We start from the raw sequence: 27,088 nt of genomic DNA, 5'->3' as shown, positions 1-27,088 counted from the left end.
ACCATAAACATAACAATAATAATATTTCCACTAACCATTGTTAGAATGTTAATAACATTTTCCTTTAAAGTGCAATCTATATATGTATATATATTTATATATATATATATATATACATGTATACATATATATATATATATATATATATACATCTATTATTTATGCTAATGTCCTTTCCTATGATATGTTTATTTACAAGAACGTTTAACATAATTGTCACGTTTTTTTAACATAAAATTTGTATAAACGTAAAAGTAAGTGTTAAACGACATTAAACAAAGTCCATAGGCTGCATGGACTATCAAAATATCACAGACACATTTATGCACAAACGCCGTTAACATTATGTGATGATGATGATGATGATGATGGGCATGAAAATGAGGCTGCAACCCATTATGAGTGAGTAATTGGACTTCAATTGTGCTTAGCACACCAAAGGAGCAACCGTCCAATGTCTAGAAAAGGCAATTATTTTACGAATTCTTGAGCATTGCCCATTAAAAAAAAGCAAAAAAAAATCGTTCAATTCAAGGCCAAAAATATTTTACGAAAAATTTTAAAATGTATTTAAAAATTCCATTTCCATTATTTCTTCATTTCTTCTCTGGCTCTATGAAAACGACCCAGTTTCGCGTGTATGATTATTTAATTTCATTTTATGAATTACAATCACTTTTCATTATATTTGATTCTAATTCATTTTCGCGTCCCATTGAAAAGCTTTCTTTTTTTCTCTTACATATACAAACAGCTTACTAGAGCATTATGAATAATTGGTCTTGCACGGTCGTATACATGATTTTCCGTAAATTAGCTAACTTTGTTTATTTATACACACATTTGCCGGTAATGAAAGACAAAGTGAATAGAAATTAGTGTTAAGTGTTAAAACAGCAATGGTAAGCATTCATAACGCGAGCCTAACCGTAAGGATTTGAGGGGGATTTGAGGCAAAAACAAATACCAAAGATCTCAATACTATTTTACAAAAGGAAAGCCAATGCAATTTTGTGATAAGATAAAATAAAGATATCGTTGTGTTTTTGAATTTTTCTTGATTTTCAGTACGAGTGCAAGCCTATATACCTAGATTCAATATGTATATTGTTTTTATTTAATTAGTAGATCGGAGTATATTGATCAAAGCCGTTAACTGATGATTATAAAACCACAGTTATGTCCCTGTAAAACTCTGCTACACATTTCTACATGTTAGAAACCAATGATTGCCGTGTTTAGTACCGCCCATCCTACTTTGGGATGGCAAAAATATAAGAGGCTAATTGCAGTGTTTTACGCAGCGCAGTTGTAGAATCTTAAAAATATTTTTTATCAATTAAAGTTAGCGGGAGGATGTGGATAAAAAGAGCGAGGGAGGTATGATAATGAAATTTTGTTTTTCGCATTTTTCTTTTTAAAAAAGCATTGACAACTACTTTCGCTAACATGCTCTTATTGACCGCGGTGAGCATCATTAGGTTTTTGCTGAATACTTATGTTGTCATTGTAGTAATGGCAGTTGTTGTACCAAATACTTTTTTGTTTAGTTTCGGCTGTTCATTGAATGTTGTTAGTCATTGTTATTGTTGCTGCTATTGCTATTTTTGCACATGTTTCCATTTGTGGTCTGATCATTTGTATGTTATTTTCATGTTTTTACTCCTCAAAAAGAGGCAAAAGTTTAAACATTTGTTAGACTGATTCGGTTTCTCTTTACATTTGTTGATAATGCTGCTGCTGGTTATAATGGTTTATTAACAGAAAACTTTATGTATATGTAGAAGAATACCTGCAACATACATTTTTGGTAAAGTTTGAAAATCAAAGACGAAATAAAATGAAATAAAATAAAGTAAAACTAAAAAGGGAATGACATTAGATTAAAAAACAAAAAAGCAAAAACAAAACACATAAGGAAACTTATTTCTTTTTAAATTTTTCATGCCCTCCTAATGCCACGAATTGCTTGACTATTCGTAGTTAAGATATTATGCAATCTTTGCAGGCGTGCCAATTTTATACGATTTGATAAGAGCAATTAGTGGCATTGAAAATGTCGTTTTATATGTTTGACACGTTTATTGGAAAATGGAACGTGAATTGCTTAAGGAGTTATATGGAGAAAAAACATATTATTACATGCCTCAGAGGATCTATGTTACATTCGCCGAATGTTTGAAAGATTAAATGTTTACAGATTTGAAAGAAAATCCAAAGTAAACGCTATGGACTTGACTTAATATCGCCTGTTTATATGAACAAATCAAATCCATTTTGGTTCTCAATCGATCGATAAATGTTTGTGTCAAACTTCAAATTCGTGTATTTATCTGTGGCACAAATCACAAAAACAAATTGCAAAGGTTCGAAATAGGTACAAGGTCGTCGGTATTTCTACAACTATTTCAATCAACTTTCATTTTAGGTAAAGTCAATTTAATTTTGCCGTTCTATGTAAGACAACATTGCCTGTTGTTGTGTCATTCAGTTGATGGGAAAAGTTTACTGAGTAATTGAAGCAATTATTAAGTTTAACAACGTGAATTATTCACAAATAATCCCCAATAACTGAATTTTTTCCAACTGAAGTTTTGATACTTTTTTTTTTTTAGACTGCCCATTATATATAATACATAGACCTAACTAGAGTTTAAGTAATGGCCCAAATTAAGAGCAAAACCCCCACTTAAATGAACAATAAATACGTTTATGTGCATGTATACATGGGTAATATATATTACATACGTAGTTGTATTTTTATATATTATATAAATTATATACATATATTTCCACTTAATTGTATCCATTGATCACTGCATAACCTAAATAAGAGGTGCGCGTACGTATTGCATGCGTATACGTAACATTTGTATATCAACAGCAATTATTTATTCCCCATACGGCAGGTGTGTCTTTTATTAAACAGCAAAAAAGAAAAAAAACGCAAACAACAAACACTTTCTTCGTCTCAATCACGTTCAATTTTAACGCATTGTGACTATGTTAACGCTTTTGATTATAAAAATTTAAAATATTTATGCAGGTGCGTTGTGGGTCAACAAGTATCAACATTGGCTTAGGAGGTTTGCTGCTGTTGCCTTGAAGTGGATGATAGTTAAATTTGCCAATGAGTGGAAACTGATTCAAAATTATCAAGAAGCTTTGTACCCACTTGAGCAAATATGCAAAGGCAACTACACGAAATTGGAAAGGCATGTAAGCAGGTAATATGGCCACATCATCTATTGTCTGAAACAAGAGTAAGAATATTCATTGATCAAGTTGCACTTCATTGGTATTTAGAATCGTGACCGAAGTAAGGGCTATCTCTAAACGCATTAACAATATTTAAACTTGGTTTATTAAAAAAGCACGTCATAGCGTAGAGTCATAGTTTCCTTCACGAACTGTGGATTTCTATAAAAAATTGAAAAATTTTCCAGCAAAATCGCGACGGATAATAATACAATAAATGAAGAAACAAAAATTAATTGATTAGTTTATCATTTCCCCCCAATGGTTATTAAAAATTCGTCATCATTTGATATGTGTTATATAAGAATATTCTCTTCGTTTTTTTTTTTTTTTTTTTTTTGTACCTTCTCTACATTATGTAATTATCAAGCATTTAAAGTCGGTATATATATTTTATGCATATATTCTTTATTTATAAACTGTGTTCACGTTAATACTGTGAAGGCCGTTAAAGTAAACACAACAAGGTACACAAGCGAAGAGTCAAACAGTCAAGTAGTCTGTCAAACAATCCGTCAGTCAGTTAGTCATTTATGTTCTTTTTTTTTTTTATAACTGACAAGACATTGAAATGAGGAAAGAAATATAAAAAAAAAAAGAGAGAAAGAGGAAAAAAAAAATGCAAAACACATGCATGCAATATGCAAACAAACAACTCGAATGCCTACTTAAAACATAATCAGTACTAACCCTAACAACTAGTACTGACTAGAAAAATTGTGTAACAGCACGAAGTGAGCAGAGACACGCTGGATGCTGGTTTCAAATCAAAAAGAATTTTTAATTACACACATATACAAACGTGTACATAATTGTTTAAAAAAAAAAAAAAAGAGAGAAAAAAATTTTTATAAAGTTCACAAAGAAATTTAACATTACGGCCTAATTTGAAGCGACAGACATTCTGACAGGGTAAGCAATATAACTTTATAAGCACTTTATAAAAGACATAACTCCCTTAAGGGGACAGACAATTTGTAAATGTATGTAGGTATGGGAACTGCTCTTTCACTTAACACTTGTGGAGTAAGTAAAACAGTAAACAGAAATGTAAAAAAAGTGTTTTGCGTTTTTTTTTTTATTTTTTTTTTTTAAGCATAATAATACTCAGGATGACATTTATACTTATTTTCTTCTTTAGACAGACATACTTAGCCTTTTTATGCCTGTTAGCCTAATAGCTAGAATGCTATGCTAAATGCCATGCACAATATCTTATAAATATCTTACTTTAAGAAATTCAATCTAAAATCTCGTATTTGAATTTAAATATTTCACCTTGAAAACTCACACTCTGAAGTTTAACTATATTAAAAAAAGGACCTGATCATTTTTCTTCCTTAATTGTAACTCCCAGCTATTTACCGTGAACTTATCGAGATAACACATAGCTCGCAGAAATGCAAGTCCAAAAATTATTTAACAAAACCATCCTCCTAGCTATAGCAGTACGAGATCCAGGACAAATTACTTCCGTCCGCCTATGTTTTGCTTTTCACACGTTCACGATCGCAAAAGCTATGGCAGAAGAATTTCGCACTTGCTTTTGTTATATACATTGAAATCTTTTTAATTTTTTTGGAAAACTTAGATAAAAATGAGGACTGCTGTAGGACGTTGATGCACTGTTAGACTTTAAGAAGACTCCTCGTATAGACGCCGTACAGCTGCGAAATTATGAACAAAACGCTTAAAAATGCTTGATGCAAACGATCGGAGTTGTTTAAAACTCGATACACAGAAAAACTTGAGATCAGATGTTGGGTATCAAAAATTCGAATTAAAGCGAACATGAACTTCATTTTATTTAAATAAAAGCAAGAAAAAGGAGAAGAAATAAAAAGAAGAAGAATCATAAAGTCTCATAAATATTTTATAATTTTCAAAAAACAAAAAAACTTTTTTTTTTCTGAAAATTTTAATATAAGAAAATATTAAAGAATTTATAAATTTCTTAATTGAAATGCAAGTACGCACGCCACACAATATGTACAAATAAAATTTGAGTTATCCTTGTAAATAGCTTGAATAATAATAAGAATTTATTTCGGTTTCGAAATCAACGCTTAAATTTTGACATTATAAAACAAATGTCGTTCATAGCATAACCACACTTAAGCACTGCATATTTAGTTCTAAACACATTAATAATATGATGGAAATATTTTTACGCAAGCCTCAATAGAAAGCAAACTTATAGCATCATATTTATTTATTTGTTAATTTTCCTAATCGTAAACAAGTCTGCGCGCAGTTAAATTAATTATAAAATGGTTTTCAAATCTTATAACGTGACGATGATAAAGGATTAATAACAATATTAAACAAAGCTTCAAAAAGTCGGAATTAATTGATTGCTTTGCTCCCGTTGATTAACCATACATGTGTTCACATAATTTATAAGGTTCCTAACGAAATTTACCAACGGTTAACAAATATAAAATATATGCCACCTGTGATGGTTATACTAATTTTTAAGTTAATTTCTTGAGCCATCATGCCAGAAATTAATGAAAGCAAGTCAAAACGATGTTTAAAAAAAAAAATGAACAAAAAAAAAATTATATTCAGTTGTGACCGAATATATATATACCCATTTTATACCCATCATCGTTATCCTAACAAAAAAAAAAATTAAAAGATCTAAATGCGCGGCTGGTTTTTCCTATTTTTAAAAATAAAGTTTTAGTCGCATAGACCAGTGGGCTTTGTAGGCATGTTCTTTGAAAAGTTTCGTTCAGTTTCAAAATTCTGGTGCAAAGTTGTTAGCGATATCTTCATTTTCATTAGCAGAAGAAAGTTTGCCACAAATACTAAACACAGTTGGGCAGACCGACATACTTATGTGCACTCCAAGTTTGAAACTGGCCGTGAAATTGTGCACTTTGTAGGGCTTCTTCACACTATAAACGTATTGAGAAGAAAAATTAAATGTTGGTACACTATAATGTTGAGTAGGTGTGGCCGATTTTTTCCTTTTTGTGCAGGTACTACGGTATGACTCATAGAATATGCGTTCAAAGGCTGACGCATTTATTTGCAATAACTTATGAGTAATTATCAGAAAACCAAATCTGTAATCCTTTTGAAAAGCAGAGATGCTCTTAGTTTCGATTTTACTTCGGGCGTGTCCTTCGCCCGATTTCAATGTTTCTGCTAAATGAACAATCGGCCAAACGTACAGCCGTCCATGCTTAAATCAATTCAGTATTTGATGCTGATCAAGAATATATAAACTTTGTGGGATCTCTGGAACTTAGTTCCGCACGTTGCAAACGTCAATCAATTGAAAAACTATTTCTGAAGCGATTATGATTAATAAAAAATGAATAGGCCTTACGTCCTTAAAGATGTTGCATTCATGCCCACTCACCGCGAAAGCTTAATAGACTCTGTATAGAACGTATAAGGCCAAACTAGATATTTCAAATATTTTATACCCCAAAAACATGTGTGTGCAATATTACAAACGAACAATATATGCTTAAAAAAAGAGATTTTAAAAAAAACTCTTGTTCCGACACTGCATTATTCATTTCCTATACGATATAATTCTTTTCGTATAAAATTGTTTTACATATCAGTTCAATTACGTTCTTATCGCACGATTGTGAATCAATGTGCCCAGCTTAGCTTTCGATTAAAGTAGACTTACATAAGAAGCAAAAAATAGTTTTACACGAATTTCCCTTCAACGATTTTCAAACTCATCTGTCACTCAACTTATATGACGTTACATATTAAAGATTTTGTATGTTTTAAAGAGTTTCACAACTTTATTCAAAATAATTTGCGGTTCGTTCGTTATTTACTTAAGGCAATTTTTGTTAATTGATAAGATACTTTAGGCATGATTTCTTGTCACATTACTTCACTTATCTTAATTAAACTTTATTATTGCAAACGTTTGCCTAAACGTAACTACTAACAATATTTATTAAACTTAAACTTGCCATTTACACTTCCTGAACATAAAAATAGCTAGGCAGACTTAAATATAAGGACTACAAGTTTAGAAATACTGTTTTGTGGCTTCTTTAAGATGGAAGAATAAATAAAAGCAAATAAAAACGTCACCGTCAGTCGGGTATGACGGACCTTTAAATATCATAGATAAATTTGTTTAAAAGTAATCTTAATTGAAACGTTTGCAACACAGCTTCTTCTTGAGCCAAAACACGTCGATGTACCAAATTTCACCAAAACATCTTTAAAATCTCTACCTGTGGCTTGAACGTACAGAGTTTGGGTGAACGGACTGACAGACTGATCAGCTTATATAATAAAAGAACAGCCCTGTCTTAAGTCCTCCTGTGTGCTGTATACATCCGGACATGTATCCTAATACCACAAGTAGTGTAGGGCATAGTAAGTAATTCGGGTATGTCTTAACTGTTAATTTGAAGTCAAGTATATATTTAGAAATTCAATATAAAACAATTAAAAAAATTGAAGTTCAAAGTTCAAATGAACGTCAAGGTAGTCCGATTAGAGTTAATGTGCTATGCTTAAAAACATATGCGGCTCGTCCTGCTAAGAATGAGTTATAATATTTTTTTTTATTTTTGTTTTACCAAAGCGGATTCAAATCTCACTGTGATAGAGTTAACTTTGTTCATACCTATAGTGAGTGCTCAGTCGGCACAAGCAGTAGAGTTATCGCGTAAGTACACATCCACTGAGCTCCGGCAACCAATTCTTTATTTCTGTCCTCACTTTCGCGAATAAGAGACATACCCTACATAATTGATTACATTGAAAAAAAAACAAAATCTTCAAATTATTACTTCGTAAACTACCTTTTTATTTATCTCACACCAAGGACAACAAATTTGAATCCGATATTAAGGACGAGTAGAATCGGGGGAAAAAATTGCAATAATTGCCCTAAAGTTTCGTAGAAGGGTGCCATTTTAAGGCGATTCATCTCCTTAGGGGCATCGTATAGGCTTCGTTTATTATCTTTGAGATATGTTGTATAGTGTGACAGATTCCCGGACGGATTCTTAGACAGCATTAAAATTTTTGTAAAAGAATGCTTACAAACACAGATAGAAGACGCATACATGACAGACTTATGCCACCGTCAGCAATAATTCAATTCTTAATAAATATTTCTCTTCGTCAAGGGAAAAAAAACAACAAAACGAAGGTGTGTCGAAGGATTCGGTCTGAATCGCATAAAATGTATAATTATTTTGGATTAAAGTAAATGAGAATTACATAAGAATTCATGCGCGTCGAAGGAAACATTGAGAAAGGAGGGAGACCTTAAAAAGCATCTTAACAAAATATTGTAAAAATAAAATAAACATTTTAATACGACTTGGCAGTCAAAAGTTTACTAAAATTTACTAAAGTATATATATATGTATATATCAAATTTTTTTTTTTTTTTTTTTTTGCTTTAAAGAATAGGATGAACATATAAATTTGTTTTGCTTTCTTTTTTCTATTTTGTTTTATTTCTCTTTTTACTAATTATTTAGACAATTACATGCCCTTAACAAAAGTGGTAAAGTTTTTAACCAAACATTCTATATTTTGGCTCTCTTGTGTAAGTTGAATGTTCGTTCTAAGTTTGTGGTTTGAAAAGTTAAAGAAAACTCTATAACAAAGTTACACAATAATGGCATTATTTAATTTTTATATAGACAACGGCAAACGAAAAAAAAATAGCAATGGAGTATAGATAAAGTGTGGATTTTTCGAAAATCATCTTGAAGGGGACGTTGAGACTACTAACTAAATAAAACTGAACTAAAGAAATTAAAAGAGAAAAAAACAAAAACAAAAACGAAAGAAAAAGGTCATCTCAAATATTTCATATTTTCGTTGCAATTAACAACACTTTTGTTGTTAAGTTTACCAAATTTATATGAAATAAAAATTGTTCGCCACAGTTATGACAAATTAAAATAAGAATTAATTCAGTATGCTTGGTAAATATTTGCTTTTATTGAGTCGAAAAGTGATCTTCGATTTCAAATTTTCAATATGAAATTTGCATCACAGCGATCATTACAATTACAAGAGCAACAAGAACAAAGCGTTTAAAGATCATCAATTATGATGACATTTCAATCACCAATTTTCATTAAAACTTATTGGGAGAATAAGTTAGTGCAATCCGTTCGAAAGACGACAGAACGACGAATTAACAGGATAATCAAAGTTTTTCCCATCACTTTTATCGCATTTGTCGAACCCAGCCATCTACTAACATTCATGTTAATCAGAAGGAATAATGGCTAACGACGAAGCCGGGGAATGTAGCGTATTCTAAACTAGGACTGCAAGATATTTCCTGAACGAGTTTTATTATATGGGGCCGAACACGTTCATGCTGAAAACTCATAATATCACGCAATTGCATCAATTATTGTTGTTAGCACTCCTTACTGATCGTTTCATTCGTTTGGCACAAGCCATAACATCTGACGTCCTCTCAACTCTGTATCGTTCTGTATTGTGGTCTTTTGCGCATTAGACATCGCAACGCATCCAACATGCATCGCTGTTAAGGATATAGCAACGCTATACCTCGCATATATCATGAAAGGTGATTTTTTTGTAAGTTCGATTATTTGTGGCATAGAACTACATTCCAAATATATTAAGATCGATATGAATGAAATTTCTAAAATAAATCGCTATGTTTTCGAAAGCCTTTTACCCGCTTCCAACAAATCATTGAAAGGGTCAATGAAATCTTACAAAAAAATTGAAGAAAGTGACAGATATTTATCTGTCAGTCATAATATCGCTAACGAGTTAAATATCTATCGGAGTTCAACAAGTTTTATATGACTTGGTTAACATTATTTGGCCACGAAATTTTATGGCACCAGCTTGATTGTAAACGTCACTTCGTGATCCTTGAAGGTATCTTTTCAGCAAAGCCAATTCCCTCCTTTAGCAAATTAATTGGCATAATATAAGAGTCAATTTTTCTCCATAAAGAAAATACTCATTCGATGTACGCTTTATTAACTGTAGCTCTCCACTCGTTTCTTTTGGTCTTTGTAGTGCAGTCTCAGCTAACTTTTTCACAAGAATTTAACATGAAAAACTTACCTTCAACGAAGTTTAACCCCAATCATAAACTGCCTTCTCTCAAGCATAACCATATATATAAAATATGTTTTTGTAATATATATATTTGATAATATATAAGTTTAAGAAGTCAACTGATTTATTGGGAAAAAAAAATATAAATAAATAAATCAAACTGTTATGTTGATACACTTTAACAAAACTTTCTTTTATTTACTTCTTTGCTAAGGAGTAAGCGAATACTTATTCTTTAATATGGTACGGTAAGCAACATTTCATTCATCGTGAAGCATTGCCAGATATGACAGCAGATATAACGGATGCAATAGAAGAAATAAATATAGTCGCCACAGCTGATATTGTTCCTAGAATCAGGCATAAGCTCACGCACAGCTTTATTCGCACGCGTATGAGTAAAAAACATAAAGCATGGAATATCGGTATACTAGGAGCCGACTATTTGGTTATTATTATACATATACGTGTTTAACGTTTCCACGCAATACGATGTTGCAGTCGTTTTTAACTTTTCGCTCAGCATTTTTCGTTATTGAACTATATCATATATCATATACGCATATATATACTTTCATATACATATATATTCATATGTATATATATATAAAGCACTTACGCAGCTGGGGGCGCGAAGATTTGTATAGTGTATGTGTATAATTCATGGATGTATTATTATTATTATTATTATTATTATTATTATTATTATTATATACAGACAGATAATTGTTTAATTGATTCGAACTATCATGAGCCTGGCGGTATGAATATTTGTTTACATCGCGTTGTGTATTCCCAGTCCCCATTTGCAGATTTCATCGCGTTGCCATTGTGAAATTTTAAAAGTCGTCGATTTAACAACTATATGATGACATACGTAATATCACTTGAATGTAGACGTGTACATCTATTATTTAAACAGTAATGAAGCGTATTTGTTAAACATTAATTGTCATTTAATAATATGCCGCGTTCGTGTTGTAGTTTTAAGTAACATTAAATAACACGTGAAAGTGTAAAAGTGATAGAGCATTGAACTCGGACTTAGTAGCTGTAGTATATCGATTTTAAGTTATTCCAAAGACTATGTTAATTAAAAATTGCCCAACTTCAAGTCCATTATAATTAAAAAAAAACAATCAAGAAACTTAAATTCGATCGAGACCGGATTTTTTCTTAGCCATCACCGTTATCCTAAAAAAGACTAAGAACTAAACTAATGAAATTTTGATGCTATATAATATGGACTGGGCGCAGCTGATTTTTTCTATTTTCAAAATAAAAGTTTTTGTCCTATAGCCACGTGGCCATTGTAGGCGTGTCCTTTGAAAAGTTTACGTCACTTCCAAATTCTTTTACAAATTTGTAGGCGATATCTTCATTTAACACAGACACCACACAATTGGGCAGACGGACAGATAGATAGACACACGGACAGGCGGACATATTTAGTTGTATTCCAAATTTGCAACTGGCCAAGAATTCGTATATTTTATGGTGTTTATGAAGCTTGCTTCTGAACGTTATAAAGGTATTGAGAAAACAATTAAATTTTAATAAACTACAACGTTGGGTAGGCGTGGTAAATTTTAGTCAATATATCTATCTATCATAAATAAGTTGAAAAGAATAGGAGCTAAGTGGCATCGATGGAAAATCCACGGAAACCACTGAATTTAATGCAATTTATAAATCAGCAATGAGTGTTCGATCGAGTGAAAACCTTATGAAAAATTCATGCAATTCATGCATAACACCAGGGTGCTTATGATAAATTTGAATCCAACATTCTAGAAAAAAAAAAATGCTATTGTTTATGGCATAGCGTTAATAAAGGTAGATTTGGTAAAATTAATTTCACGGCCATTAACTTTTCGATAACATGCATAAATATGTACCGCTATTACAGACACCACTGAAGTCTAGAGAGAAAATAATTATTTTTACTTTACTTGTAGCCTCCGAATGCAGTGTTAGCACTAGCCTGTGTACTTTTTATCGAAATTTTAATACTTACAATTAGTAAAGTAAAACGGCTCCAACGTGTAGATTATTTCATTGATTAAATTTGCGAAAATCTTCGCCAATTGCATTGTACGTTATACATAACATTTGCATACACTTACCTAACTAAATACGAGCCGGATAATATATTTTCAATGCAAACAATGCAAAAGTTGCGTTGCGTTCTCCATAATGTAGGTGCGAGAGTAGAAATATATTATGAAGCGGACATAAACACGAACATATTGAGTTTACGCATAAATCCCCCAAAATGCATCAATCATTATCGTCACGTTAAGTGGAAGTCTTCTTTACGATACGGAATGGAAAAAACGTCTATTTTCAATATATTTCGCATTTTTATTCGATAAAGAACTTTCGCCCAGAACACAATAAACGAAAACGAGAATCACAAGCAAGTTGCGGAGATTTTTATTTCTCTAGCATTTCTTGCTTTGAATCAATCAATCAAATCGAGGATTCACCTAAACCGGATCGGTATTTAACAATTGTTAAGAAGTCAAGGTTGAAAGCATTCTAGATTTTGTAATTTCGAATTTTTGTGTTTGAATTATGCATAGACGCAATTAATACTTGAAAAAACTCACGACCTCATTTACAAATACCACATCCATACAACTAATCAATCTTAGCGCGGTTTAAAGTTGCATCGAGGTTTTAAATAATGTTGAAAAACTTTATAGCGCAAAAGTAAACTTGCCATATACGTGTTTTCAAAGAAACTTTTTCTTATTTTTGTGCGTATTAAACGTATTTTTTAATTAAACTTTTTTACATTTTATTTTTTGAGTAAATTAAAAATGAAAAATTACTATAGCATTTATTTAATTATAAGAAAATTGCATGACAGACAGACAGACTTTTAGGTTGGAAAAGATATTAGATATGTATATATACGTGTTAGGCCATATAAAAAGTCCTTGTGGTATCTTCCGCCGAATAGTCTTAATGCGTATATATCGGGCCAACGGAAAAAATGCGGCACCACATTAGATAAATGCACTGAAAATGTAAAATTTTTCTCATATCATTCCAAAATATGAATAATATATCGATCTTTGAGGACAATTTCGGAAAAGTGGAGGCACTTGTGGAGTAGTAAGCATAGGACATGAGGACTATTCATCATAGAGACCTCTATTCGAATAGCACTAGCTTTTGTGGCGTGCCTCGAAGGCAAGAAAAGCAATTAGCCAAGTGCTACTCTCGGCACGGATTGCTCTAAGTGGCCTAGATTTCCAATAATAGTCATCGTTTCAAAAGCGATTTTACCTTAGGTTTACTCAAAGAAATGGTAAACAGAAATAAAGATGGAGACGAAACATATTCAACTCAGCGACTGCTACCCGCGTTCAAATCAATTATGCCCGAAAATTGTTGCAAATTGTTGACCCAATTTCCTTTGTTATTATACATACACCTATGAATTTTAACTAATAATTTTTTTAACCCTATTAATTATTTAACGATTATTATACTATTTATTTAATCATAGTTCTGATTCTTAAGCAAAAATTAAAAAACCATTACATTGAGTAGATATTTGCCTATTATAACTGTTACCTAATCATTATTTACTTTCATATGTTTTACTTGCTCTTAACTCTTCAACTCTTGATTACTTACTATATGTTATTTATATGATGTTGTATTTTCCTTTATTTTTATATCGTCTTCGTCTTCGTCTTCGTCTTCTTGTAACATTAGCTTAATTTAAGTTTTTTTTTATCGGCAACAAAGTTTTATTAAACAAATAAATAAATTACATATCGAGAATAATAAGAAAGTTATTCATTTCGCTTTCATTAATTCCCGAAGAGGTGCAAAATGGACACAAAACATTTCTGATGCTTGCGTCGAATACATCATTTAAGTTCATGCTCTTCTAGTTCACTTAACCCACCTGAATCGTGCTGTTTCTACTAGTGAGACATAGTTGTTTAGTAATATAAAATCAAAAAGTAACGGTACGATAAATTTCTTTAAAAATGTTTATAGTTTTTATCCCACTGACACGTAAACATCTACGGCTTATACTCATAAATCCGCATCATAGGCATAAACTTGATTTTCAATCAAAGTTGCAAGTCGGGGAACAGCGCTGTGAGAAATGCTCTTGAGAAATGCTCTTGAGAAATGAGTAGCAGAGTCTTCAGGTTCATCTTATCGACGACCCTCGAAAACTCAATCATGGGCATAATCATTTATATTGGGAACGAGTGCACCTGTCGATCGCCCTGAACCCGAATTATAATTTGTTAGTAGGAATGCCTTTACAAGGCAAGCACAATCGCTCGATCGCTGCATAAGTTTCTAAGCTTTTCGACTTTTTCTACTTTTAATATAAGCGTAATGACTCCATTGTAATCGGTAAATTCGACAACAACAAAATATACATTTTTTAAAAAACATTCAAACATATTATAATTAAATCATTTTCTGATGTGTTTTTTTTATATTATAAGATAAATAAATAAAATAATGTATTATCCATTATATTTGTAAAAATTGTAAAATTTTTGCATCGACTGTTTACCCAAATTTTGCGTTTCGAAAATTTAGAAAATCGAACGCGTTTCCCAAATTTGGAAAATCAATAACTAGGAGACATGTGGTCGAACACAATCGCGAGACGAACGGAATGAAAAATTTAATATACCTTTCTAATACTACGGCAATTAAAAAAAAAAACTTTTAACACTGACATTGCATGTAACACTTTTTCATGAAATATTAATAAGCCATTAAAAGGCAAATCTCTCTCCGACAAATATTCGACACAAAATTCGCATGACTACAATTTTTTGTCATTTTCTTCATAATATTAAACTGTTTAAGCGTTTCTTGTGCATTTTGCCACGCTATTGTTTTAAAAACTGAAATACAAAAAAAAATCCTTCTTCTGTTTTTTTGTCCTTCATTTGTTTGGCTACAAAATTAACTAAATACCATGAACACCAATGTTGGCTTAACCTTCAAAATACTGACTCTGAATCTAATGAGCAAAATAGTACAAGCCATAACATGTCTCTTTCTCGTATATTCATGTACACTCTACCCTACGTGCAATTGAGTGCAGCTAGGCCTCGCCATTCACCAGAGTGGGGTTTATTGTTCCATACACAATAAACTGTTCTGGACTCTGGTGCTGTTTAGGCCCCTACTCTGCGGGGATTGTCTAACTCGCCAGGGGGCGTAGTACGCTTAAAAGTGGCTTGGGCCACCGTGGGGTTAAGCCTTTCAGGCAGGAACCCACGTTAAACCCTTGCCACAAAATTCTACCCTACGTGCACTGGTGCTCTAATCCTGATATCACATATATGTGCTATTGCACTAAAACGATTTTACGAAATTTTGTAAGGCAAACGCAATTTCCTTCTTACAATAAATCGGTTCTTGGCCAATTAGACATTGTGGATCTCTTTAAGGGGATTACTCGCTTTAAAACTTATGTATAGACACCACCATGTATATATATATGTACACCACCGAAGGAACAGGGTTTATATTCATTTTATCACACCATTTGCAACGCCCAGAAGGAAGCGTCAGAGACCCGACAAAGTATATATATTCTTGATCAGCATCAAAATTTAAAATTATGACCGTGTGTTCGTCTATGTAATTGCTGTTGCAAACATTCTTCTGGCCACAAATATGAAGTTATCGTCTTCAAATTTAGCAGAAACATTGAAATTTCTGGCAAGCAAGTTGGTATTGAAAATGGGTCATATCGGCCGTACGACGCGCCCATAACACCACGTAAACTGAAAACACCTCGGTTTTTTAAAAGGAATGAAAAATTGGTTATTTTGCTCATTACCCATAAACAGTTGCAAATAAGTACGCAAAAATTTGAATACGCATTCTATGGGCAATAAAATGGAAAAAATTTACCACGCCTACCCAATGTTATAGTGTATCAATATTTAATTGTTTTTCCAATACCTTTATAACGCGAAGAAAAAAACTTCAAAAATCCCTTAAGGTATATAAATTCTTGGTCACTTTCAAATTTGGAATACATATGAACATGTCCGCCTGTTTGTGTGTCCATCTGTCCTCCTGCCCAATTGTGTAGTATCTGTGGTAAATGAAGATATCGCCTACACATTTATTAGAGATTTTGGAAGTGACGTAAACTTTCCAAAGGACACGTCTGCAACACCTACGTGCCTATACGACAAAAACTTTTCTTTTAAAAATAGAAGAAATCAGGTGCGCTCGCTCGATATTATATAGCATGAAAATTTTGTTGTATTACTTGTTTTGTGTTTTTTAGGAAAACATTGTAGGGTATAAAAAATTCGGTCTCGACCGAATTTAATCGTTTTTTTTTTTATATGATCAGCCACTCAAGCAATGTCCCCTATACACGTACACGCATAGTGGTGAGCAGGAAGGTTTATAGAAAGAGTAGGATGAAGGAACGGAGTAATGCTTGTGAATGCTCGTCTTGAAAATGGAGACATCAAGTACGACTGGAAAAAGCACTGCTGATAGGTTGTTCCAAAGGCAGGCATCACGATTGAATAACGGCAATCGCGGTGAGGTGCTTTACAGTATACAGATAAATCCAGGACGATTGGGAGAGAACGCTGAGAAAGACCTGTAGTCCTGTTGAAGGATTTAATTAATATAAAATATGTTTTACAGTATGGAACTGATTGCCATGTAGTTTAAAATGCTGCCAGAAATGAACATACATGAACATGAGGTGTACATTTAGTGCCAGGAATCATTAGCAAATATGTCCACGCGCTAAAATACCAAAAAAAAAGAGAACAAACAGCAAAGGATGAAAGGCAAAAGTAGTTAGCTAACAAAAGTTTTCTTAGGATATATGATGTGATTTACATACCGAAAAGGCTTGACTACTCTAAGCGCACAAATGTAGAAATGAAAAAATTTAAGTAAATGCACAATGTGTATGAAACTATTGACATTTTTATGAATTTCACTAGACGTTAACGAAACACCGAAATACCGAAGAATGGAGAAAAAGGGAAAAATATTCGTAAAATACTTATGACTTTCACGTTAGAAGCTTTACTTTTCTTATGTGACATTATACTGCTTATAATAGGGCAAAATGAAAAGATTCGCTCTCGAACACAAAAACTCTTGCAGAAAACACGCAATAATGTCTCGTAAGGACATGGTAAGGTATGAGTTGCACGATGCATACCAGTATTCGCGAATTATACCACAAAACTTACTCAAGCTCATGTATTTGTGTTTTGAAAATAAAAAACATAGAAAATGAAAAGCAAAATTTAACCTTAAAATGAACTTGAAATACTTTCTTACCGTAATAGTGCGTTCAAAAGTTGTTCGAACCAAACTCGAATCAAACTTTATATATATATGTATATATATCCAGAAAATCAGCTTAAATATGAATCACAATTTTAGACTTGATATGTGTCGACATGACGTTTCTATAGTAATAACTTTAAATATCACATTATACATACGCAAAACGTGTTGTCATTCCTATGTTATTGTGATACCCTACACCGCTTCCCATATAAGAATATATTAAATTTATGCGGTTGTATGTAATACTCGAAAGGATTTGAGATAGATTCATCTTTTATTATGCTAATCGATTCAGAATCATTGTCTCTCCATCTGTCCGTCTGATATCTGCCTATGTATAATTTTATTCAACCCACAGGTCGCGATTTTTGAAAATATATTAAAGAACTTTGGCGCAACAACATTTTTTTGGCATTATTGAAAATATTTCCCATCCCATATAATGCCGTATTTTGGAAAGACATTGACTCTTAAAGGAAGCGATAAAGATAAGATATGCTACAATAGTTGGACTAAGGCTAATTCGTGTCAACGGGTTAATCTTGGTGTTATGTACATTGGTTGGAAGTAGTGATGGAACGTGGTTAACATACGGATACTGTAAATGGTAGCACTCTCAGGAGTGGACTTATTAAGTACCGTTATATAGTTTCAAATAATTCAGTAACTTTTTTGAGACCTTGTCAAATGAATGGACCTATTGTGCTGAGATCTTTATTTAAGTTAACACGAATAAGGGCCAATCTAATGCTCAACAAAAGTCTGAAAACTCTGAACTCCATTTTTCACCTATTCTTTATACGGTCTTTGATATATGCATTTCTCAAATTCAATTCAGAATTTGAAAATAAACTTTTTTTTTTTTTTTTTAAAAAATCAAATAAAAGCCAAAGCAATTTACAAGTAAAACAGATAAGTAAGTTATTCAAAAATAAAAGGAAAAGACTTTAAAATCCTTGTGCACAATTCCAAACACACAGACATCAAATAAATACGCGATCAGAAACCATAATATATGATAAAAGGAAAAGAAAGAAAAAAAGAAGAGAAGTCTTTGTACAGCACAAAATGCGATTGTAAAGAAATACGTGTGTAATTAAAATCCTTTGTAAATTTATGATTGTGGATTGTGTGTTGATATATGTATGTAAAATATTTGCTGAGTGCGATAGTCCCACAACAGAGCAACCGACTTTTTTACACACAATAGGAACTATCAAAGGCAACTAAATACCAAGGTATGCCAAGAAATTCTTTCAAAATAAGTATTATATCCTTATAGCATAGGTACCAAGGTATCAAGTATTTTTAATGTTCATATTAACAGTAACAATAGTAGCGCTGCGTTAATTAGCAGCGTTTCTGTTTCGTTCTCATTATTTTTAAATAAATCAAAACAATGATGGGTACAAAAGATTCGATTCCGACCGATTTAAATTCTCTTTCCTATTATTATTAGAATCAGAGATATTAAAGTAATGTTTAATGTTACGCAATTCAAAGTCACAATTAAACAAGTATAAAGAATTAGATGTGAGGATTTACAACTTGACTCGACGGCTTCTACTTAACGACTGCTCGACTTTAGAATTTGACTCACCGATAGCCGCATAATGGCGGTATCGCTTTAGAACTTAACTCACCGACTTTCACTTCAACTCTTTTTTATGTTTCCGATTACCGACATGCCATCGAATCAAGCTTTCCAAGCCCTTGAACTAGCTATTGAAATTTGTTGTTGATAACAGGAAACAGCAAAAGTATCTGAGATGTGTACAGCTTTTTATTTAGAAATATTTCTTGACGTATCTCGTTATTTTGTTTGTCTCTAGAATTATTTTCACATCTGTTTGTAGTCGCGTGTTTGCGAGAATATGGGTATACAGGCAAAAAAGCAGAAATATATATATATATATATATATAACCATATAAACGTAAAACGCTTTACGGCTGTTACTTGTACTTAATGAAAACATATAAAGCGATGAAGATAGCAAAGACAAGAAGTCAAAGAATGACTTCGCAGAGAGATGGCAGACACTTTACCACTTATCATTCAATTTCGTTGGTATTTTACTTCATTTGTTAATTTTTTTTAACTTTTCAACTTAACCTTAAATTCTGTTCGCTTGCTCGCTGCCTAATGCAAGTAAGGTGATTATTTATTGTCGAACATACCGCAAAATAGAGCCTAATTTTTCTTTGATTATTACATCTGAACAAAAAGACAAAACATTGCCAAAAAAAAAGTCCCGGGCTTACTGAATATAAATCTTTGGCTGTTTCGTGTTTTTTTAATCGTCATTTTATTTAAAGTAAATTTTGTTAACTCATCTATGCTATCGGAATAAATTGTTTTGTTAAAATTATTCCTACTTGAAGGTAAAGTGTTGATCGAAATGAAGAACCCTTGAACTATTCTATTTGTTGTGTAGTGAAAAAATATTAATACAAGGGGAGAATAAGATTTTTAAAATCTAAGCTCGAATCGTGATGTAACGAAATATCATCTGGCAATTTTGATTTTCTTTCAGAGCAGCTTTCATTGTCTTTCTTTACTCTTTTCGTGAATGTAGCATACATTCAGACGAACACACACACACACACACACGCACACACACACATACCTTTAACGCTGATGACTTAATCTCGATCGCAAAGATCAAAGTGAACGGTTAACAAGATTTTTGCCTTAAAGTAAACAACGTATAATCTGTCGCACTGAAATTCGAATCCGTGACTGGGCAGTCGTGAGTTTTAACCACACACGCGGCTATACAGGTGAAACCAACAATTCAATAAAAAATTATGCACAGCTTTGCATATTGATTTCGTGTTTATTTAAAAATATCGATTGACTTAGGAGGACCGGTTCAACGAGACTATTTTTTACCCTATATACATAGTAATAAAATTTTCGAACTTGTTAGTGGAAAAGATTCGATTGTTCTCGTGAATACTCTAACGAAGAAAAGTATAAGCTTGGTCAAGCAAAATTGAGAATTAAATACCCTACACCAGTTAGCGTAATATAATTCTTCATTCCAATAAAAATAAATGCCAAAAGTGATGACTAGCTTCTACGTAAATGGGGCGCTTTCCATAAAAACGAGTTTTCAATTTACTAAAATTCATTTTTATATCAAATTAACTTTGATAAGCAATTTTTGTTATAGAATAGTTTACCTTCCTTACTAACAGCTATATAGAACAAGTGTCACACACAATTTTCTCATCCGATCCAAATTTTTCACATCAATTTTAATGTCGAAACGCTATTGACGACCGATATGCGTTAAAAATACCCGCCATGTCAGATATAGCACCCGATGCAAATAAATCTTGAAGAAGGGTAGTCCGATGTTGGCTAGCCGGGATTTTATGGTTGATCCGAAGGCAGAAATGACTAGGTAGTGTAAAGTAAAGCTAAAGGTTTTATAGTCTAAATTTAAGTTCCACAAAGTTACGAGTGCCTGCGTTTAGAGCTGACAGCATTGATTAAACTACAGATTGGTGTTTGCCAAGATCCTTCGGGGGGAATCTTGCACATCGACATACCATGTGAAAATTGCAATGGAAGCTAGTATGTCTAATCGCCAGTTTGAATGCAGCAGGTAACCAATTTGTGAGTCCTGATTACTGGGTGTGGCCCTTCGGGTCCATTGTAATGGTCATGGTTTTCATCATTTTTTAAGGGAATAATTAAAAGGTAATGATGGGCCTCAACATTCCCCAGTGTGGGTTCATTGCGCCATACACAACATATATAGCTCGCTTCTCCCGTGCAGTTCAGGCCCCTAGTTTGTAGGAATTTTCTAACTCGCTCGAGGACTTCGGTTACGCAAACTTAACCCATCGCACCATCGGACGCCATGAGGCAAAGTTTATAACAAGCACTCGCGTTAAACAAAAGAACTATTTCGTACGAACGCTATATTTGCGTGTGCCGGGCCGTGTTCAAGTAGTTGCCAATTCCGACGACCTGCCCTGTCTTCCCTAACCAATTTGCCACACTTGAATCCTGGCAAAGCATTGATAAGCAGAGAGTTGACTTGCCTGCCGTTACTTTTGTAATGGGACGATAGAGTTCGCGGTTATCCCAGTTGGCTTCATACCACAATTTGCTAAGCATGAACGACAACGGAGTTTTCGACTAACTATGTCAAGTCTATTGCCTATTCACAATCCCCCATCCTATAATTTTACGCCTACCTACTATTGCCCAGCAACAATAAATCTGCACCGATTACCTTAACCTGTAAGGAAGGCGATAAAAATAAAAGTTTATCTCTAAAAACAATAGCTCAGATTATTCCTTACCGCTTTAAAGTCTGTATGCGAATCGAAGACCGAGATCGAATGAATCTTCACTGCACACACTGCAGCTTTTATATCATCAATGTCATAAAACAATTAATCCGTAGAGAGCAACCGAGGTTGGGAACCGATCGATGTAAGAGAATTCATGCACAACTCTACAAAATAAAGTTTGTATAATCGATCACCGAATCACATTAATAGCAATGTTATTACACAAGAAGCGTAAATGACATTCATCAAATATGTAGAGTTATGCAGCTTCATACAATTATCATCAGCTGACTATTTCTACATAAAATTATCCCACTTCTTATCCCACTCGTCGAAGCATATTTCCTATAAGCAAAATCAGTAATAGAGAAAAAAATTGTCTTTCCTAATATCATTCCTTTCGGGACACATATATGTGGTTGTTAGTTGATAATTTACAGACTGTGCTGCCTCCTAAATCATTTCAAGAAATGTATAGAAGTGTATATGTCGGTACAAGTATAAAAGTGATGACAAATCATACTCAATTCTCCATATGAGGTACCATGAAGTCAAGCAAAGAAAAAAAAGAAATGATTGTGGACAGCAAAAAGATCCTTTCTTCTGATTTTATCAGATTTTACACGCAGCCAGTTTTTAACTAAGAAGATTCTCTGGCCAAAACATGTCGTTTTGTCAAATTTCGTTAAAATATCTCTCAAAATTCCGATCATCAGATGGACAGACGAAAAGACAAACCGACAGACATGCTTCAATCGATTCACAACATGATTCCAAATGTATCGGTACAATAAATAATGGATCTATCTATTTTAAGTCCTTTTAAGTTTTCCGCACAAACTTAGACCACAAGCGAGGTAGGGCATAAGAATTTTTTTCTGCTGCTACCCTAAAACATTTTCCCAGTGCATATTGCAACAATAGGAAAAAGTTAAATAAAGCTAAGGCATCTTTTCAATCGTTTGGCCGCCTGACGCATTAATGCGCTAATAAAAGAGGAACTAATGAATAAGAAACACACTTATATAATATATATGTAAAAACGCAAGTAAGAAAGAAAAGATTGATATTTCAGGAGAAACAATGAAATTTAAAAAGTACAAAAAATAAAGAAGCAAATCTTAATAAACAATATGTTGTTGAAAATGAACAAGACAAAAAAATCAATAAAACAAGTTATTGGTCAAGCTTAAGATTACCTAAACAAAAACCTAGGTATGTCCAGCTTTGCACATAAACACTTCACATCGTTAAATGTAGATGTTTGCATACGTACGACATGCCTTCAAGGCATGCACTAAATCATGTTTCTGTGTTCAACTTTAGATGCCTCAAAATGTAAAATGAATAGACACTCAAAAATGAAAAAAAAAAAAAAACAAAAAGCAAAAGTAAGCAAGCAAGAGAAAAAATGCAGAGTACATTGTATGACTGTAGCTTTTCAAACTTGTTGCTGTTGATAGAGTACTTTTTTTTTTTCTCTCTGTCTCGCTCTAAACAAAAGTTTTTGTTTTGGATTATTTGCAATGTTGTTAGTGGCTATGTGATTTTCACATAATTCGTTAATGAAGGTTTTGTGTGCATTTCCTGTATTTATATATAGCACAGACATGCGTTAGCTTGTGAGAGGGAAACGCACTCAACTAACTAGCTAGTTGCTCCATTTAATGTGTGTGTGTGTGTGTGTGTGTATGTGTGTTTAATAAATATTATATATCAGAGATAAGTAATCTTCAGTTGATTGATCCGATCCACTCTACCGTTTTTTTTTTTTTTTTTTCTCTTTTTCTTTACACATGCCTTTTGTTCGTCTATTTGCTTGCTGTCGTCCCTCTGTCTTAGAGTTTATCTAACTAAGTATTGCTGAAATCTCCCCAGGCGGAAGAATAAGCACTCTCTGTTGCTTCTCGATGTGTAATTTTTTTTGAATATAAACACAAATTTTTTCCTTTTCTCTTCTTCTTATATAACATTTTCTATATGTGACGCAATGCGGAACTGCCTATGACGTTTCTAAATTTTCTTACGGAATCTTGCATGGATTCACTAATCCATTCAATAACATCATTCTAATAATTTTCATCCTTTATATGCCCAGATTATGAATATAAGAACTATACCAAATAAGGAATTTAATAATTTACTATCAAACCAATTCCATAATACAACAAATTGCAAGTGGTCATAGTGTTATTCTGTTCTTTTAATACTTTCGCAGACGAGGTCCAATAATGTGTTTATGATCAAGTTCAAGTCAAGGTATGTTAAGCTTATTAAACATTTTGTAACTATTAAGATCCGTGAAGTTTAATCACATTTTAAGAGCACACAAGATACTTTAGATGTATTTCAAGATATGCATACATATATACATACTGTCTGTTGACAGATAAAACTCATCAACATAGAAATTCATACGCATTTAACGAGTTTCAGTTGTCAATCGACAATATATTACTTGTTTGTGTGTGCGTTTTTGAATGGAAAAAGTGTTCTTTTCCAACTGAGCCTTGAAAAATATATTTTTTATCGTTGTGTACAAAACATTTTTTCCAACTTTCCCATATGCCGCGAAAAATCAACGACATGAAGTGCCGAAGTTCTAGACCCCAAAAAAGGCCAGGAAAATCTTTTTTGATCACACGATTTCAAACACAACCATATAGTATTTGATTTTGAACTATTCGCTTAAATTCTTGGTTATCAAATAGCAGCCTACCGCTACCCTCGCTTGAAAGAGTATCTTGGCCGTCATATACATATAAGGATGCTTCACTTGCCAAATCGATTAACTCCATTTTTGGAATTTTATTAATTTTTAATATCAAAGCCCTTCATTAGCTCCTAACTGTACATATTCAAAACGAATTTCTCTAATAATAAGTATTAACATCACTAAATGACATATTCGTTTTGGCCACTGAATAATAAATAATTTATTTATAATATTTTATCATTTTTCTTAACTTCTTTCTTGTTTTATGAAGTTAAACGATATGTGGCAAGTGAAGCATCCATTTATAGGTACATGGGTTTACTTATTCATGAATTTATTTATGACTTAGATGCACTACATACGTTAGATAAATGTTGCCTATTAAAATTTTTGCTTTGCTTGCCTGACGGGTTCAATTTTCCCAAAATTTCAGATAAGAATAACTTGAATATTGGTTTTTATACGGTAAAAGCTTTACGCGTTTAATGTACATCTATCGAAATGCAAGGGGTTGGATGTCATCTTTAATCTTTTTGCTTATTATTTTTTTTGAAAAGAATAGAACTGAAGCCACAGAAATGATTAAGTTAGCTTGGGGTGAATATGCAATAACCTATGGAACAATTTGAAAGCGGGTTCGCGATATTTCTCGTTAAAATGTTTATCTTGAAAATGATAAAAATTTGCATAAGTCCATACGTTCTCAGCAAAAGCAATTCAGAAAGTGACCTTCATCTCCCGGATTGACGGGTATGGTTCCCAGACCTGGCCCCTTCTAATTAGCACTGATCATTTTTACCAGATCAACAGCTCTGTAAACATGAAGATGTGCCAAAATGACTATTGGATGACTATTGCAACTCAGAACAAGCAGATTTCTAGCTTGAAGGCATGTGCAAGCTACCCGATAAGTAGCAAAATGCTGTAGATAATGGTGGTAAATATCTCAATCATTACTCTTGGTAACAAGTATATTTTAACTATAGTTGACTTTTATTAATAAAAATGGATAGAAAGTAAATGCACCGAGTCCGAAGAAGATAATACAGTGCTTGCTGCCAATTAGTAGCGAAATGTTATTTCGTGTCCGAGACACTCAATAAGTGTGGTGATTATATCACGGCTTCAACATTGAACAAGTAGTTACCTTAAACATTCAATGCCGATAAGTCGCTCTATAGTTAGACAAAAGTTTCGAACTAAAAAGGGAAATTTCTTATCGCGTATAGCGGATCTAACGCTCTAATATAATTTTTGTTTTCTTTTCGATAAACTTTCTAAGAAATATAATATTAAGTAAGTTTAAATGAAGTTTATTTAGTAGTTATGTAACAAATTTTATGGTGTCACACTCACAACAACAAAATACAAAAACGACGACTGTAAGTGTTTGAAATATAAATTGAGAGATTTTCGTATTATGCGCTGTAAGGCTTGCACGTTGGCAATCTGTACACTATATATGCTACTTCACTCTAAACAAAAGCATTTTATACGTGTGCAGTCGTGTGATGTTGGTTAGAGGTTAGCTTGATTAATTGCCAACTGCGGTTAAATCCTTTGCTGATTTTTTTCATATCTTAACCAGACCGAGTTGTTATTTGATTTTAATTTTTTTTTTTTTTGTCTCTCTCTCTCTCTTTTTCTTTTATCGTCTGCCTGTTTAAGGTTGTGGCTTTGGTCAGCATAGGCGAAAAATAAATCTTCAAACGAAGAAAGCGAGCAAAAAAGGAAAATAAAAATCAAAAAATAGAAGCTCGTCTACTAGGGCCGTGGTGTTTTTTCAACGAACAAATTTGGTTTAAATCATTTGCGGGAGTGCAATTTTTCTTTCTTCCATTTGCGGCCGCCGAAAATGCCTGACCAGCTCGTCATGTGTTGCTCTTTGTTCAATTTATTTATTTATTTTTTTCTTTTTCCTTTAATTTCATTCAGAACCTCAAGTTCATGTTAAGGCATTTATGGGCACCGATAACACACACGTATACATAGATATGAGGAGATAAATTTAAAAATGTCTTTAGAGTTTCGACGAAAATGAAAATAAATGTGTGCGACTAAGAAAACAAGCTTAACCATCTTTCCGTTCATTTCCAGACTGAATGCTTGCTCAGTTCATTCGCAGTCCACGAGCGTGAGTGGATATAGGTTTTAAATGTACAAAAGCATATATTATTCAGTGTTGCAGTTTTATTACCTTGCTACAGTTGCGGTTTCTTTTATGAAAGTTTTTTCGGCGGACGACTAAAGTTGACTGCGTGGACGTTTAGTTAGTTTGTTAGTTCGTTGGCATGTTGCATACACCTCTTCTCGTTTAGCTTACAGTTTAGTAGTAGACTTTCTATTCTTCCATTTTTCATTCAAGTTTGACATGGCAAAGTACAC

At 32.8% G+C, this 27,088-nt stretch overlaps 1 long non-coding RNA gene across 1 annotated transcript; it reads right to left on the bottom strand.

The window, feature by feature from the left end:
* Positions 1-16,770: 16,770 nt before the first annotated feature.
* Positions 16,771-27,088, bottom strand: LOC119631652. The gene is made up of 3 exons (XR_005246707.1): positions 26,901-27,088; positions 17,061-17,115; positions 16,771-16,971 (listed from the first exon to the last, which is right to left on the bottom strand). It is a non-coding gene; the product is annotated as an uncharacterized LOC119631652 (long non-coding RNA).

The sequence above is a fragment of the Glossina fuscipes genome, unplaced genomic scaffold (genome assembly GCF_014805625.2).
Source record: "Glossina fuscipes isolate IAEA_lab_2018 unplaced genomic scaffold, Yale_Gfus_2 1, whole genome shotgun sequence".
NCBI classification, from domain to species: domain Eukaryota; kingdom Metazoa; phylum Arthropoda; class Insecta; order Diptera; family Glossinidae; genus Glossina; species Glossina fuscipes.
This window is presented reverse-complemented; position numbering and strand designations above follow the sequence as displayed.